Here is a 13,099-nt window from a genome sequence, read left to right on the forward strand (position 1 = left end):
TTTAAAAGGTGGCATTCTAGGTCAGTTGGAGTTGGTCCTCTCCCAGGCAGGGTGAGGTCTTTGATTGATTTCAGTGTGCCTCTGAGCTGTGGGCTTCATCATCTCACTGAAGCTCTGATGGACATAGTCTTTGGTTGCCTCATCCCTGCCCAGGCACAAAATAACACACAAGATTTAGGGCCAGGTCTTATCTCCTAAGAAGGTGGAGAAGATAGCTGCTTGCGGTCATGACATTAGAGACACAAGAAAAGCCCCAATAAATGCCCAAGACTGGTCAATCTCCATGTTAACTTGTTTCCAGTCATTAGTCATGACATCCCCAAATACCAGGGGTTTATGAATATTTTAACAATAAATTTTAGCCCTTGGCCAAAAAGACCAAATTTCTTTATTTTATTTCTCTGGAAAACAAAAACATGTATCTTTCTGTGATCATAATCAATTTCCCTGGGAAGTGTGATTCCTCAATGGTTAATGGTTCACATGTCAATAACTGTAAAGAGTCTGAAATTTTATTATACTTGCAAACTAACAAATTAGCCTATTACTGCTTCATGAATACTGGAAGAAGGCACAAGACTTCCGGGTCAGAGTCAAAGAACTTTATCACCCAGAGCACAGAAGGCAGCATAAGCTTCAGATTTGTGTTAAGTTCCCTTACCCTACAAATCCCACACAGCAACCAGGTGGATGCTGCACATGCATTGGATATACATCACAGCTGAGGAACCCCACATTTAAGAAACCCCTATCTTTTATGATGGGCTGCAAGCAATCCTGCTCAATCTTGACCCCCAAGGAAACATTATCATACTGTATAAACATACTTGCCCTCTGCTCCACAGGGAAATACTATCTTCCAAGACAGTTTGCTATGCAAACATTCTTGAAAAGATAATCCAGAACAAAGACAGTTAGTGCCTCTGCTCACAAAATGTGCAGAAATGTAAGGGACCCATGAAGAATTGTCTCCCAACACAACCCTATTTGCTAAGTTGCTACAGTTTGAACATTGTCCCCTCCAAAACTCATGCTGAAAATAAATTGCCATTGTAACAGTATTAAGAGATGGGGCCTTTAAGATGTGATCAAGCTATGAGGGCTCTGCTCTCATAAATAAATTAACCCATTATTTCAGGAATGGGTTAGTTATCTCAGGAGTTCAGCCCCCTTTGCAAGCTCAGTTGTTCTTCCACCATCCACCATGGAATGACACAGCACAAAGACCCTCACTAGATGCTGGCATCATGCTCTTGGAATTCTCAGCCTTCAGAACTGTGAACGAAATAGATTTATTTTCTTCATCCATTACCCAGTCTGTGGTTTTTTTGTTATAGCAGCAGAAAATGGACTAAGACACAAGTCCTCAGCAAGATCACAATCTATAGACTCACCATTGGTATCTCTATCTCACATTGAATGGTATAAAGAAAGGCAGTGTTTTCCCTTCTTAATAAAAAGGCTTTAAAAGAGAACTATAGTTTCATTTGGAAGGGAGTAAGGAATGTAATGATCCTGGCAGTGTACTGTTCTCCTTTTCTCCTTTCTCTGTCTCAGGAACTTGCAATATGACAAGCCCAGCTGTTAAGCAGATGCAAACACATGAACCACAGAGAATGTGACAATAAAAACATTAGCATTATTTCCATGGCACTCATCATGTGGTTATTATAGAAACCATCAGCATCAGCATACTACAATATTTATTTTGTTCTTGAATGTTATAATAACCTAGGGGAACTTTATTTGAAAAAAGTTTAAAATGAAAGTACATGTTACATATTTTTGCTGGAAAACAGTGGAAAATGGGTATGTTGAAGCATATGGAAAGGAAGAGGAAGTCTATTAAAAACAGAAATCTAAAAAAAGAGAGAGCAAACCATAGTATGGTAATCATGGCATGGAAATGAGCATCAGGGATCTACATAAAAAATTACCCTGATAGCTGATACCACATGTCATATGTACTTTTAACTAAGTACATATGGTTCTGACCAATTACTTTTAATTTTTCACAATTTGAATTGTTTGCAATGGAAACAATAATTGAAGTAGGAGTCAGAGAACATCATTCTATGCCTTTGTGGCATTACTTTGGGCCTTAGTTTCCTAATAAGTAAAAGGAGAGGCTGGACAATTTATAGCAAGCCTTCCAGCTCTCAAATACCAATATACCCTTTAGAAAGGGGAATTTAATTTATTTTATTATTATCCTTATTATTAATTGCTGCATATTCCTATATTCAAATGGATGCATGCTGAAAAATTACCAGGAAAAAAGTCATAATCTAAGTTGATAAAATCCAGATAATATGAACAAGTTCACTGAATTCTTACACATTATCTAATCATGGTCTCATTCTATACTGTAGGTGCATTCCCTTTTTTGTCAATATGACTTTAGAGAATTCTCCCCATCCTTAAGAATAAAGATTGTCCTTTTAGAATTTAATGATTGAGAAAATACATAATATAACCAGTACAAATTCCATAATGCTTTCAAAATGAAAATCTACTTTATCACATATGTAAATATAGTAGATATAGGTGAAAATAGCAAATTATTCACATTACTAATGTAAATACAATGCTTGGGAGGTATGAGACCTCACAGACCCACTGCAGTAAACAGTGTCTTGTCCCCTCACCAACCCCACACCTGAGGGTCTCGACCCCATATGCCAAAAACCATCCTCCACAGCATGCTACCCTAGAATAATATAATTTTAGAGACAAAGAGACTTTAATGATCACAATTTCCAATACACTTATTTTGCGGAATATTAAAATGGAGTATCAGAATTGTATTTATCAGTAGCAAAACTTAAAGCTAGAACTCAAGTCTCCAGATTCCTTATTTCATCTCTATTATGGAACATGACAAACCATTCTCTTTGTAGAAGGTACTATGGGTGTCCTACACAGATCCCATTTAGCTGGTGAATGCCTCCCTACCCCAGCTGTGCAAGGATTGGCTGGAGAGAGCTCACAGCTATACCCTTCACCTAAGAATTACTCTCATCAGAGGTGCCTTGCCTAGAAATGCCTGTAAAGCCTATGCCCCTCACCCCATACACACACCTCCATGGGCAGCCCACATGCTATGGCTGAGTGACAAAGGGGCACAAAAGCCCCACCTCCTTTGTCTCAAGCAGGCCCCTGCTGTGATATCATTCATGCTCCAGAACTTCCTGTGGGATCAGGGTGGAGTTAGGCTTTAGCTTACACCACATCTTTGCCCAGCTCCCCTCCCCACCTTCCCTGTCTCCTCTATGGTTTCTCCTGAGCCTACTCCCTCAATGAATCACTTGCACAAGAATTACTATTTCGGGCTCTACTTCTAGAGAACCTGATCTAAGACGCTTTCTTTGAACCTTTCCAAAAATAGAGCTGTCAACCTCATAAGGCATGCCATTCTGTTTTTGGACAGCTCTGATCAGTAGAAAAGTTTTATTATTACTGTATGAGGAGCACATCTGTCTCTATAATTTCTAGGGTTCTATGTAGAATAAATCTAATCCCTTTTTCATGTGACAGCCTCTCAGATATTTGGGGGAGGGGGACTATAATGTCCTCCTTAAATCTACTTTTTTTCTAAGCTGTCAAAGAAAAATGTTTTTTAAAATAAAATCATAGAATATTTTAGCTCAGGGTAATGTCTGTTTGACAACCAAATTGCACGAGGCAAAATTATGGAAAATCAACCAGAAGGGAATTTGAAGAAGACTGTGTTCAAATCCACTGGGGGAGAAAAGAATTACCTAGTACAAGAAACAAATCTCAGAAAAAAATAATAGAGGCATAAACCACTTAAAACCAGACACAATGAAAGACTGCAAGGATCCCATGGAAGAGAAATTTTATGATTCTCAGGAGATGTCATAGAAGTTTTAATACATCCAAAATATCTCTAAAACTCAAATGTGTATATGTCAATGCACATAGTGTATGTACTTTTAAGATTTTTAGATAAGGATTGATAAATACTGTCTCAGAATCATCGAGACTTATTGATGAGATGCATGCCTGGAATACAACAATAAAAGAACACGTATGCCTTGTTCAAAGGGAAAATGTTTCATTGAAAGGATAGGAAAACTGTATGTCAAGAATGTATACATTCCTATGCAAATTTAAAATCTGAAGGTAGATGCATTTAAGAGAGGATAAACCCAAAAAGAAAGTAGCATCTTTAAGGGAGTATAATACAGACAGACAGCCAGGTGAAGGAAATTAGGTAAAACAATGCTACATAGCCTTTGCTTGGCCTCTACACCTTAAAATGTGCTTTCTCACATTTTCTTTTACTCTAGCCTCACAGTGGCTTTATCAGATGAATGATGCATGATCACCATCTTATGGAAGTTATGAGTGACTAACTGACCATGCCCCAAATCTCCCAACTTTCCAGTGGTGAGTTTAAGACGTGAGCATGGGTCTTTAACTCTAAAGTCTATGTTCTTGCCGCCTCACCATGCTATTTCCTAATACATGTAGCAAAACTGCTACAGAATTGGCCATCTGGAATCTGCTAATGGTGTCATCCTATTAAGAGCATGTATTAGTTTCCTAGGGCTACCATAACAAATTATCACAAACTGGGTGGCTTGAAACAACAGAAATTTATTGTCATTGTTTGGCAGCTAGAAGTCTGAAATGAAGGTGTTGGCAGGATGATGCTCCCTCTGATGACGCTAGGGAAAGGTCCTTCCTTGTTTTTTCCTAGCTTCAATCCTTCGTTTCCTTGACTTATAGATGCATCAGTCCAATCTCAGCCTCTCTCTCCACATGATATTCTCCCTATTTGTGTCCCCGTGTCTGAATTTTTCCTCTTTTTATGAGGACACTAGTCATATTTGATTTAAGGCCCACCCTAATCCAACACGACCACATCTTAATTAGATTACAACCGCAAAAACTATATTTCCAAATAAATCACATTCACAGGTCCCAAGTGGACATAAATTGGGGGGTAGGGGCATAGTCAACCCAGCCCAGAGCAGAACAAATGGTTTGTTCTTGGCCTGTGTTGCTGACCGTTTTCCCTCAGCAGGTAAAGAAATAAATTTGGGAAACTTCTATCCTGGATTCCAGTTTGACCACGAAAGAATGAGGTGTCAAATGTAGAAACAGGGAAACCTTGGGATAAAATGGCCTTGATGTTTTACAATAGTAAAAAAAAGGTAATAGTCAGGTCTTCAGAAAGGGGGCTTCAAAAAAGGCAAAGAAAATGATAGTGCCCAAGGGAATGTGTTTACAAGAGGAATGTGGACTTTCAAAACAGGACTACTTCAGCATTATTAAAAAAAAAAAAAAAAGATGGTCCTGTTGAGGAAGAAAGATATATCTGCTGTCTGGAAAGCAAATATAATAGGGATAAATAATCTGTCATAATTGACCATAAATGAGGTGCTCAGCTTGGGCTGAAAAAAATAAACAACATGAATAGGGAGGTGGCTTAGAGGCTCTTGGAGAGGAAGCGGAAGGAGTATTGGATCTGGAGTCAGAAGACTTCAATTCAAGTCTTGGTGGATGAGAGAGTTCCATGAGCCCTGTGGGCAAGAAGATGACGGAGGTGGACAGAACCATGCATGTAATACGAGAAAAGAAAAAACTGTTCAGAGTAATACGAGAATGTGAAGTCTCAAAATAAATTTGGGCCTGAGATAAACACTAAAAACAACAAGATAGCTGTTTTTCTTTTCAATCTCTATAGCCAGGAAAAGATCAGGAAGGAGTAGCTGCACTATTTCTCAGACAATATAACCTGAACAAACGATAGCATAACCAAAGAGCCATCCACTTTTCTGCTTTACTTCCATATCTCTGTCATAAAGAGTGCACATTAACTGTGACACAAACATTATGAAGAGAGAATTAAAACCCACAATAGGAAAAGAGATAGCAAGAGAATCCTCACCTATTCTAAATGAGTTCAAAACTTCAGTTAATACAAATTCCATCCCAAAGTATCAAATGAGTTTGCAGATGAGATCGGGAAACTGCTTCTGACAATCAAGGAGAATAAAGATGTGCCTTATGGCTACAAATGTTTTTACTTCTAAAAAGGGTGAAAGGGTGAGAGTCATATAAAAATTGATGAGCCTCACACAGATTGCAAACAAAATTCTAGAATGGATGATTTGTACACAATACATAGTAAGGAAATGCTGATCACTGGCAATGAATGTGAATTCACTAAGAACAAGTCATGCCAACTAGCTTCATTTCTTTTCCTAGATTTGGTTGCCTGTGTGTCAGAACAAGGCATGTGCACAGTGTGTCTTGGTTTTAACATAGTATTTGCCAGATCACATCATGCATACACTTTTTTGTTAAAATGAAGAAATAAGGACTGGGCGATAGCAAGATGGCTGGGTGGTTTGCTTCATAATTAGGCAACCAACATCACCCAAAGAGTGTTGGTCAAAGATTGGCTTCAACCTTAAAAGGCAACTCCAAGATTTTATACTTTGCCCATTCCTGTTCAATACTTTTGTCAAAAACATGAAGATCCTAGTATGCATGTTGGTGAATATTTGGATAAAAAATTAGAGAGAGAGAGAGCACTAACACATCAGGACATAAGTCAAAAATATGTCTTCATTTAGAAACCAGACCCAAAACAACAACAAAAATACAAGTTATTTGGGATAAATGTAAGGTCCTGTGCTTAGACCAAAAATATAAAGAGAATAATAATATGAGTAGCTAACATTTATTGACTAGTTATTAATACTATGTATTATATTTCAACATGAATTATATTTTTTAACCTCATAACCACAAAATATTAGAATTATTACTTTTATAATTCACAAATGAGGAGGCCAAGGCTTAGAGGGACTAAGTAACTTTTGCAAGTCATACAGTTGTTAATAGTAAGTAGTAGATCCAGGACTTAAATCCAGATCTAACTCCAGAACTTGTGATTTTAACCACTTTGCTATTCTCTTCAATGCAGGAAAGGAGGATATTTGGTATAGACTTATTTCAAGTTCAAAGTGAAAACACCTAGACAAAAGTGTTAATATTGCATAGTAGCTATTCAATAATGTTATCTTCTTTCTTTCTATAATATTGAAAACAGGAGAAACATGAGAGTTGAATTCAAATATTTTAAAAATTGATGAAATCTATGTAACTAAAAAAACTAGGACCATAGTTAAAAATTAACACTGCGATAGATTTTTCTCCAATAATATGAACATTTTTCTAAGTTGGGGCTACTCAGCCCGGGAACAAATCACCTTGCAGAGGAGTGAGTTTCTTATCAGCATTTCTGAGAGGAAGTGCTTGAACTGGAAGGAGAAATCACTAGGTGACTTCTCAGAGTCTTCTAAAAATAAGATTCAATAAAGAAAACAGTTTAAAGATTGAATGGTACAAAAAAGAATTCCTGAGAATCACTGACTCATAACTACAAAAAACCTTTAAGTCAACATTCTAAGTTGAAGTTGTGGTCTAAAGCCTACTTCTCCTATTCTAATTTTTTAGGAATGTATGAAACCCTCAGAACATTTGACTTATTTTGTTTATCCTCAGAGCATTTCTTGGAGATAGAGCAGTCATCAACATCCCCGTTTTATTGACTGGAAATGAAGCAATTCCATAGCTAATGCGTGGCAGGGCAGGATGGGAGGTCAGTTTCTGCAGACATCTGGTAATCTTCCTATGACATCACTGTTTTCCCAGCACTAATCATCTCAATGAATGAGCCCATGGGTTTGTTTTTTTTAATTTAATAAAGAGAAAAAGTAATTTTAATTGTCTCATATAGGTACATATATATATAATTCAACACTACTTTGTCAAACATTTAATCATGTGATTCTGATCTACAGCTACCTGGTTCTGATTCACTAGCAGCTAGTAAATAAGAGTCACATTTAAATGTAATGCTTGCAAAGACAGTCCTGGAATTCTGGTGCTGGGATGGCATGGTATAGTAAAGATGCTTTCTCCTGGAATCTGGGGTCAAATTCTAGCATGGCTCTGCCACTAATGAGTCATGGGATCTTGGGCTAATCAAGCAACCACTCAATATCTTCATTTTGAAAATTTGTAAAGGGCTTGAACTACACTGATCTTTAATGTTTCTTCTAACTTTTTTGTGTTTTTTTAGTGCTGAGGTCAGGTTTTAACTTTATTCTATTGTTGTGATGCTTCAATAGATTTTATATGGCAACATAATCTATATAACCAATGGACTTGCATTTAATAATAGAACAACTTATACAGTATAATCTGTGTTATATGTCTATATTGTGCTTATATATAACACTAATTGGTTTTTCATAAGCAACACCTCAGTTCTCTCTAATATTCAGTCCATTTATAAAAGCAATTACAAATATGCTAGGGAATCAACAGAGAAATTTTCATTTTCAGGCTATAAGCTGTATTATTTTGTTATGTTCTACTATTTTTTTTATTGCAGAATATTACAAGGGTACAAACACTTTGGTTACATATATAGCCTTCACACTGACTGAGTCAGAGCTACAAGCGTGCCCATCCCCCAGAAAGTGTGCACTGCACCCCTTAGGTGTCAATTTACCCATCCCCTCCTGCCCCTCCCTTCTGCCCGACACTCCATGAATGTTACTTTCGTATTTGCACATAAGTGTTGATCAGTTAGTGCCAATTTAATGGTGAGTACATGTGGTGCTTGTTTCTCCATTCTTGTGATACCTCACTTTGAAGAATGGGCTCCAGCTTTTAACATCTCTAAGTCATTGCCTTAGTTTCCTCTTGCAGAGTTCAAGGCATGGTTTAGTTTATAATTCTATTGATTTTTAATGTTTTATAGCCAGGTCACATCAGCAGCAACTTGCATGCATATTTAGCCTGATTTTAGCAATATTTTTAATCTAATAAACTTAACCAAGCAATTGTGTTTGTTATAGTTAGCAAAATTTGGGGTAAATTTTTTAAAAATCAGGAATATAACTTTTTAACTTTTCAACTATACTCATGTATTTTATTTTAGGAATATGCTTTTTCTCCTCCATGAATTCAGCAATGTTAAAATATGCTATCACACAAGAGATTCATGGAGAATTTAAGACCAAATTTCCCATTTTGGCATCCATAGTATTCTTCCAATCTGAAAAATACACAGATATATCTCAAGTGTACACATTGGCTATCAGGTGGCAGTTTCTCAAATATCTTCATATCCTGCAGCCCCTTCACACTCACTACCAAGAAAATTGGTATGTTTCTTGTGAGTAATGATATGAAATAATGTCATAGGTAAATCAAAATAACCTAGATGAAAATAAAACCAGAGCCAGGATCCAATTAGTATTTAACAACACTGTAACTGAGTATGTGCTATTATAATAACCTTCAACATTGAGTTTCTTAAAACAGAAAAACAAACCAAAAAAAGGTACATTCATCTCACTCATTATATCTAATTCTCTACTAACAAGAAAGTTCAAGTTTTATAGGTTGAATAACATCCCTTATTGGAAATGCTTGTTTCAGATTTTAAACGTTTTTTGATTTTGGAACATTTGCATTGTACTTACTGGTTGAGTATCCCCCATGTAAAAATCCAAAATCTGAAATGCTCCCATGAGCGTTTCCTTTGAGTGTCATGTCAGTGCTCAAAAAGTTTCGGATTTTGGAGCATTTTGGATTAGGGATATTCAACCTGTACTATCAAATTGGGGGCTGAAAATATAATAGGACATCTTTCCAAAGAAAACTTCCTGAGTGTCATGACCTAACAAAGTTAAATGTTTTTCATATTCTGATTTGCTATGATAAATATAGGTAGAAATTAAGATGTCAGAAAATTTCATCCTTAAAATAACTTGTGGCCAATTACTATATAACATATTTATTTTTATGTTTTATATAAAGGTTTCTAAACATATAGTAAAATGTCAATGTTTCCTTGGATGAATTTTGACAAATATCAGTGGCAAGGCATTCTTGGAGGGGCCTTGAACTAGTGAGGAGCCCAGGGATATTTATTTTGCTGTCATTCTTTAGTCACCGTAAATATTTCAGTTAGGAGTAGTCATATAAGAGCAAATGGTTGGATCTTTCTGGATTTAAAAGTAGCTTGTTTTGTTACCACCTATCCTATCAGTAGCTACCTAACTTTGCCTTCTGACAAAGAGCAAAGAAATAGATGCTCTTAGGTAACAAACCCTCACTCATGCTGGCTTTTTTTATCTTTTGATCCCTTACCTCGATGCTGCTTTATGGTGTTAAAACATAAAGACAGACAGGACTGAAGCAACTCGTGAATCCTTAAAATCAAAATTCCTTGTATCTTAGCCACATGTCTGGCCTTTGTGACTTAGTGAATCACAGCACAGGGAAGTGCATCACAGCCACCCCAACAACTCCTCTTTCATTTTATGAGTTGTTTCTGAAGAATTGTAAAGATCTGAATTCATGGGTGGGGGAGGGGATGGGTGTATACATACATAATGAGTGCGATGGGCACTGTCTAGGGGATGGACGCGTTTGAAGCTCTGACTGGGGGTGGGGCAAGGGCAATATACGTAACCTAAACTTTTGTACCCCCACAATATGCTGAAATAAGAATAAAAAAAAAAAGATCTGAATTCAAAGTGTGCCTAGAAAGTATTGAGATGGACTTTTTCTCCCCTACAACATACCACAAACTATACGATTCACCACCTTGGAAGTGGTTTGCTCATTAAAAAAATAATAATAAGTAAGCATGTTTTCAAAATTTATTTCCAAGAAACAGTAGAGAAAACTGCTTATTAACTTTATTTATGTCCACAGCACATGGTGCCTAGGTCTGCTGTTTTTTCTTCTTTCCTCATTTTCCTCTTTGTTCTACTAAATCACCCCCACCCCCTTTTACCACAACCCACTCCTCTTCCTCCCGTCTCTGCTCTGGATCCTTAGAGAAGGCTGCCCCAGGGCTAGGTAACAATCCTAGAAAGGGTTTGGGATTCCAAATTGAGGAGGACTGGGAAAGCCTTACACCGAGAACCTGGAAAGACACAGACAGTTGATGTAAACCCATAAACCCATCCATGTGTTCCAAGTGGACAAAGTAATTGGCTAAAAAGTGTAAATGTCAATACTAAAAACCAATCTATGAAGCAGCCAATTCTGTAGAAGGATTACCTTCATCTAAACAATTAGTTCATTCCATATTTTTCCTGCCAATCTATCCATTGTTCCTGATTTCACCTTTCATTGTTGTTTTCCTGAGTTTTGGGCAAACCTCACACTTAACATATCCAACAAATTGGAGTAAGTTCAATTTTTCATCAAGGATAACCAAGATAAAAGGAGAAGAAATTCACTAACACTGGAAAACAAACTTTAAAAAGGCACATCACTCGTTAGACTGAAAACCAAAGCAAACTTCCAGAAGTTAGATTAAACAATTAGAAAATCAGACAGCATGATACAACTGTACAGTTCAAGCAGTTCCCAACCTTTTTGGTACCACGGACCAGTTTCATGAAAGATAATTTTTCCAAGGCTGGAGGAGTGCAGGGGGAGGTGGGGGCGGGGCGGGGGGGTGGCGCTGAAGCAGAGCTCAGGCGGTGATGCCAACAATAGGGATCGGCTGTAGCCCAGCTCCTAACAGACCACAGACCGTTACCGATCCATGGCCCAGGGGTATATGCCCATGTTTTAGATGCTACCTGGTATCAATACAGACATTTATGGAACCTTAAATAATCTGCATATACCTAAATCATGATTTATAAATATAAAAATCAGCTCACTCTTCCTAAGAAGTGCTCCTATAAAAAGTAAATGAAATAAGTGGTTTTTACTTCTTCTCAACCTAAATTATGCGTACTATTCTGTGGAAAAGTGATCATTTATCAAGTCAGTAGGGACAGTAGAATGTCCTAGGTAGAACCTGTTACTATAGTAACTTCAGTTTATAGCAGTTCTCTGTTCTTGTCAAGGGAAAAGGAAGCAGACGTTTTTAAAGGCATTTTTTAAAAAACCCTGTTTTGACATTGACAGATCCTGACTTGTGTGGGCCCCGTTTAGGCACCCACCTGGAGGGTGAAATAATAGGTCTGCCCACCCTGCAGCCTCTTTGTTGTAACGTCATCTTTAATGGGGTTTTCATGGGGAGAGAGTAGCTTTGATCATTCAGTGCTTTAGAAAAGCAACAGAGGAGTATTCACTCAATTGTGCTTAGGAATAAACCATGCTCTGTGCACTTAACAATTAAATTACGAATTGATCTTTATGCCAGAGGTTCAACTAGTGTCCAGATAACATTTCAGGGTGACTCTTGTGTTCACTGATCTTTTTCACAACACTCCTAACCAAGTGTGTCCTGTTCCTTTTGCAAGTCTATTTTCCTTTGTTGCCTAGTTCCAGATAATCCTCCATTCATTCATCCACCAAATAGTGAGCACCTGCAAGGGCTCAGACACTGTTCTAGGCTCAGAGAAGAAAAGAAACAACAGTAAAAATCTTAGAACTTGCATTCTAGGTGGGTGACACACAGAATAATCAATATCATAATAAAGAAGTGCATCACAAACAGTGACTTGAGGAAGGAGTGGAGCAGGCAGAGGGAGCACCCAGAGCAGAGGCTGTGGGACAGGAGTGTGCCAGATGTGCTCACAGAGGAGGAAAGACACTGCTAATGAACCCACAAAGGGGGGGTTCACTGTTGCTCGCTGCACAGAAAGGCAATTACTGAGACAATGAGGATTGTCAAGGAAGAAAGGATTTATTTCAGTGGATGCGTCTACTGGGAGGAGGGAGGTATGGACTGCCGCAAATCCACCTTCCTATCAAAGGGGTCAGGGGGCTTTCTGGAGATGAACTGAATAATGCATGAGGGGAGTGAGCATTATTATATGGGTGGAGTGCAGGTCACGCATGTGCAGTGAGAAATCATGTTATTACATATAGCTCATGATCAAAAAATGGTGGGTAAGTCCCTCCCAGGGCAGGAATTTTAGTATTATAATGAGCTAGGGGTTAACAGTGGTCATTCTTTCAGCCTTGTGTGCAGGCTCAGTGGGTCCTTGGGCACGATCTGTGGTGGGGTATCGCTTATCTTGTCTTCTGCAGACAAACAGGTGGGGTAAGGCTTTGTAGTTATCTG

This window comes from Eulemur rufifrons, chromosome 29, assembly GCF_041146395.1.
Source record: "Eulemur rufifrons isolate Redbay chromosome 29, OSU_ERuf_1, whole genome shotgun sequence".
Lineage (NCBI taxonomy): Eukaryota > Metazoa > Chordata > Mammalia > Primates > Lemuridae > Eulemur > Eulemur rufifrons.